Below are 5,976 nucleotides of genomic sequence, written 5' to 3' on the forward strand. Positions count from 1 at the left end.
ACTCAGCAGGTTTGGCAGCATCTGTGGAGAGAGAAGCAGAGTTAACGTTTCAAGTAAGTGAGCTTTCATCAGAACTGGCAAAGGTTAGAAATGTAATAGGTTTTAAGCAAATAAAGCGGGGATGGGGCAAAAGAGAACAAATGGGAAGGTGTTGAAAGGACAGAGGGTCACAGAGAATAATTGACAAGGGGGTCATGGGGCAAAGGCAAAGAGTGTGTTAATAGTGTTGTGATAGATTATTTAGTCATTATCTCATTGTTGTTTATGGGATCTGGCTGTGCACAAATTAGCTGCTGCACCAGAGGTGATATGAGGAAACAAATTATGCAGAGAGTTGTTATGATCTGGAATGCACTACTTGAAAGGATGGTGGAAGCAGAATCAATCACAACTTTCAAAAGGGAATTGGATAAATACTTGAAGGGAAACCATTTACAGGGCTTTGGGGAAAGAGCAGGGTAGTAGGACTAATTGGTTAGCCTTTTCAAAGAGCCAGCAAAGGCACAATAGACTGAATGGCCTCCATCTGTCCTGTATCATTCTATGATCCTGTGATTAGTACATTGACTACACTTGAAAATACTTTGGTTATAAAGTGCTTCGGGATGTCCTGAGATTGTGAAAGGTGACGTATAAATGCAAGTCCTTCTTTAATTTTAATTGAATCAGCAGTTGTTCCCATTCCATTAAGGATTATTACCCATTTCCTACTTTACTCTGGAAATCATGTGAGCTGAGTTCTATTTCCTGTACATACAGAATAAACTTTGCAGACAGTTAGCTCCACACTGGTACAGAACTCATGATCCAGCACATGTAGATGCATAATCACCATCCCAGACACTGAGAATTCCAACAAAGAGAGTATCTATGCACAGCAAAAAGAAACAGAAACCTAACATATACTTTTTTAAAATCAGTTATCGGTCCCAGGAACTGAGAACTGAAGCAGAGCCCTGGTAGGAAGCCTATGCCTTGTGAAAATCAATAGTTGCGCTAAATAATATGTCAAACAGTCAGAATATTAAACATCCTTTACTTCAAATAATGTATCCCAAACAGTCAATATTAAACATTCCTTCACTCCTACTGGAGAGAATATAAGCATAGGTATATGAAAGTCCAAGGGGATTCTAAATACTGAAGGCACAAAATTACTGCGGTACTGTTAGGAACTCGCACCCACACTTTTTGGGATTTTCTTCTCCCTGCTGCTTTCACATGCGTTCAAGTCTTCTGAAGAAGGAATTTTCCTCCACACAAGATCAGGGGGCAGGTTATTCAACCTTGCCCGTCTAAGAGCGAAGTCCAAAGTACGGAAAGTCCTCATCAGGGAACTCCTCTTTGCTGACGATGCTGCTTTAACATCTCACACTGAAGAGTGCCTGCAGAGTCTCATCGACAGGTTTGCGGCTGCCTGCAATGAATTTGGCCTAACCATCAGCCTCAAGAAAACGAACATCATGGGGTAGGACGTCTGAAATGCTCCATCCATCAATATTGGCGACCACGCTCTGGAGGTGGTTCAAGAGTTCACCTACCTAGGCTCAACTATCACCAGTAACCTGTCTCTAGATGCAGAAATCAACAAGCGCATGGGAAAGGCTTCCACTGCTATGTCCAGACTGGCCAAGAGAGTGTGGGAAGATGGCGCACTGACACGGAGCACAAAAGTCCGAGTGTTTCAAGCCTGTGTCCTCAGTACCTTGCTCTATGGCAGCGAGGCCTGGACAACGTATGTCAGCCAAGAGCGACGTCTCAATTCATTCCATCTTCGCTGCCTCCGGAGAATACTTGGCATCAGGTGGCAGGACCGTATCTCCAACACAGAAGTCCTCGAGGCGGCCAACATCCCCAGCTTATACACACTACTGAGTCAGCGGCACTTGAGGTGGCTTTGCCATGTGAGCCGCATGGAAGATGGCAGGATCCCCAAGGACACATTGTACAGCGAGCTCGCCACTGGTATCAGACCCACCGGCCGTCCATGTCTCCGCTTTAAAGACGTCTGCAAACGCAACATGAAGTCCTGTGACATTGATCACAAGTCGAGGGAGTCAGTTGCCAGCGTTCGCCAGAGCTGGCGGGCAGCCATAAAAGTGGGGCTAAAGTGTGGCGAGTCGCAGAGACTTAGCAGTTGGCAGGAAAAAAGACAAACAAATTTTTCTGCAGCACCTGTGGAAGAGCCTGTCACTCTAGAATTGGCCTTTATAGCCACTCCAGGCTCTGCTCCACATACCACTGACCACCTCCAGGTGCTTACCCATTGTCTCTCGAGATAAGGAGGCCAAAGAAAGTTAAGAACTAAAAGAGTTCAATTATGAGGACAGGTTGCAGAGACTAGGCTTGTATAGAAGATAAACAGGTGATCTAATCAAGGTGTTTCAGATGATTAAAGGATTTGATATGGTTGATAAAGAGAAGCTATTTTCTGTGGTGGGAGTTCAGAACAAGGAGACATAACCTTAAATTTAGAGCTATGCCATTCAGGGGTGATGTCAGGAAGCACTTCACACAAAAGGTTGTGGAAATCTGGAAATCTCATTCCCAAAAACCTGTTGAGGCTGGGGGTCAATTGAAATTTCAGAATTGAGATTGATCGATTTTTGTTAGGCTAGGGTATTAAGAATTATGGAACCAAGGCAGGTGAGTATTAAGATACAGATCAGCCATGATCTAATTGAACGGAGGAACAGAGTCGAGGGGCTAAATGGCTGCCTCCCGTTCATATGTTCCTATACATTTCTAAGGGAGTGCCTGGAAAATGTTAAATTGTTTTTAAAAATTACATGTTAGTTAATTTTAATAACTGGTGCTTTAAAAGTAGCAGCAAATGACCCACGGCACTTCATAGAGAGGTAAGGCAAAAAAGGATGGTGAAATAAAGAAGATGATATTCAAAAATAGGTGGGTTTTAACAGTGGTCTCAAGAGAGAGAGATGGAGGGGTTTATGGTGGGAGTTTGAGTCTAGACAGCTGAAGGCAGTTACCAATGGTAGGGTTAAAGAGGATGATACAAAGGAGGCCGGGGTCAGAGGAATGGAGAACTGTGGAGTGGGATGTAGGGCTGGAGAGGTAATGGAAATAGGGAGGAGTAAGGCCATTTTACCTGCTCTTTGTCAGTCTCTCCACATGTCACTGGCCTCTGCCACCCTGCTTTCTTTCTTTTTTTTATTCGTTCATGTCTAGGCCAGCATTTATTGCCCATCCCTAATTGCCCTTGAACTAAGGGTTCAGTGGTTAGCACCGCAGCCTCACAGCTCCAGCAACCCGGGTTCAATTCTGGGTACTGCCTGTGTGGAGTTTGCAAGTTCTCCCTGTGTCTGCGTGGGTTTCCTCCGGGTGCTCCGGTTTCCTCCCACATGCCAAAGACTTGCAGGTTGATAGGTAAATTGGCCATTAGCAATTGCCCCTAGTATAGGTAGGTGGTAGGGAAAATATAGGGACAGGTGGGGATGTGGTAGGAATATGGAATTAGTGTAGGATTAGTATAAATGGGTGGTTGATGGTCGGCACAGACTCGGTGGGTCGAAGGGCCTGTTTCAGTGCTGTATCTCTAAACTAAACTAAACTAAGTGCTTGCTAGGCCATTTCAGAGGGCATTTAAGAGTCAACCACATCGCCGTGGGTCTGGAGTCACATGTAGGCCAGACCAGGTGAGGACAGCAGATTTCCTTCCCTAATGGACATTAGTGAACCAGATGGTCAATGATACAATTGACAAGGGTTTCATGGTCACCATTAGACTAGCTTTTTAATTCCAGATTTATTAATTGAATTCAAATTTCACCATCTGCCATGGTGGGATTCGAACCCATGTCCCCAGAGTATTAGCCTGGGCCTCTGCATGGCTAGTCCAGTGACATTACCATCAAACCACCACTTCCCCCTTCCTTGCTTTTCTTTTGGCCTCCTTGTCTCAAGAGACAATGGGTAAGCATCTAGAGGTGGTCAGTGGTTTGTGGAGCATCGCCTGGAGTGGCTATAAAGACCAATTCTAGAGTGACAGACTCTTCCACAGGTGCTGCAGGTAAAGTTGGTTGTCGGGGCAGTTACACAGTTGGCTCTCTCCTTACACTGCTGTTTCTTTTCCTGCCAACTACTGAGTCTCTTCGACTCGCCTCTCTTCAGCCCTGCCTTTATAGCTGTCCGCCAGCTCTGGCGATCGCTGGCAACTGGCTCCTACGACTTGTGGTCAATGTTGCAAGACTTCATGTTGCGTTTGCAAAAGTCTTCAAAGCGGAGACATGGACAGCCGGTGGGTCGGATACCAGTGACAAGCTCGCTGTACAATACGTCTTTGGGGATCCCGCCATCTTCCATGCAGCTCACATAGCCAAGCTATCTCAAGCGCTGCTGGCTCAGTAGGGCTGGGGATGTTGGCTGCCTCGAGGACTTCTGCATCGGAGATACGGCCCTGCCACTTGATGCCAAGGATTCTCCGAAGGCAGTGAAGGTGGAATGCGTTGAGACGTCGCTCTTGGCTGACATACGTTGTCCAGGCTTTGCTGCCGTAGAGCAAAGTATTGAGGACACAGGCTTGAAATACTCGGACTTTTGTGTTCCGTGTCAGTGCGCCATTTTCCCACACCCTCTTGGCCAGTCTGGACATAGCAGCAGACGCCTTTCCCATGCGCTTGTTGATTTCTGCATCGAGAGACAGGTTGCTGGTGATGGTTGAGCCTCGGTAGGTGAATTCTTGAACTACTTCCAGAGTGTGGTCACTGATATTGATGGATGGAGCATTTCTGACATCCTGTCCCATAATGTTCGTTTTCTTGAAACTGATGGTTATGCCAAATTCGTTGCAGAGAGCCGTAAGCTTGTCGATGAGTCTCTGCAGACACTCTTCTGTGTGAGATGTTAATGCAGCATCGTCAGCAAAGAGGAGTTCCCTGATGAGGACTTTCCGTACTTTGGTCTTCGCTCTAAGACGGGCAAGGCTGAACAACCTGCCATCTGATCTTGTGTGGAGGAAAATTCCTTCTTCTGAAGACTTAAACGCATGAGAGAGCAACAGTGAGAAGAAGATCCCAAACAGTGTGGGTGCGAGAACACAGCCCTGTTTCACATCACTCAGGATGGGAAAGGAGTCTGATGAGGCACTGTTATGCTGAATTATGCTTTCATATTGTCATGGGATGAGGTGATGATGCTTAGTAGCTTTGGTGGACATTCCCCTGTTCATTATATATTTGACCATATTCATTTTCAGTCTCCCCCACTCACCATCTATCCACTACTCACTGTTCCTCTCCTGCTAACTGCCTGTGTCCCCTTAACCTGCACTTGCCTGGATGAGTGCAGCTCTAATGAACACTCAAGCAGTTCGACACCATCGAGGACAAAGCTTGATCGGAAGGCTAAATGTGTCTGTCTGCTAGGGAGAAGAATTAACCAAGAATTAACTCCTGATGACTATCCTGTAACCCCACACCTGCTGAGAAATGCATATCGATATCAGGTGAGGAAACGAATAGGGATAGGCTGTGATGACTCTCACAGTCGAATATTGTGCGATATACCTAGTCTCATTCATGGAGACATGGGTGAGGTGCTGGAGGGTGTCTGCTGCTCCTTCTCCAGTAAGGAGCCAGAGAGGCTGTGGGAAAGCAATCAGAAGAGAACAAAGTTTCTGCTGCCAGGGTGATTGATTGACATCCGGCAAGCCTCTTGCATCAGCCCCCCCACCCCCCTCCAATATGATATAGACCACCAAAGCCCGCCCCCTGTCTGATTGACAGTTAATGCCCGGCCCCTCTCGATCTGATTGACAACCTGTACATGCGATCTTCAGATAGCTAGCGCCACGCCCCTCTCCATGTGATCGACAGCGGGTGCCCCGCCCCTCCCGGTTTGATCGCTAGTGTATGTCCCCGCCCTTCTCCGTGGAGTTGATCGTCTGTGCCCCGCCCCTCCCTGTGATTGACAGCGGGCGCCCCACCCCCCCCATGTTTCTTTGACCAGCAGCAGCCA

The sequence above is a fragment of the Heterodontus francisci genome, chromosome 24 (assembly GCF_036365525.1).
Source record: "Heterodontus francisci isolate sHetFra1 chromosome 24, sHetFra1.hap1, whole genome shotgun sequence".
In the NCBI taxonomy this organism is placed as follows: Eukaryota; Metazoa; Chordata; class Chondrichthyes; order Heterodontiformes; family Heterodontidae; genus Heterodontus; species Heterodontus francisci.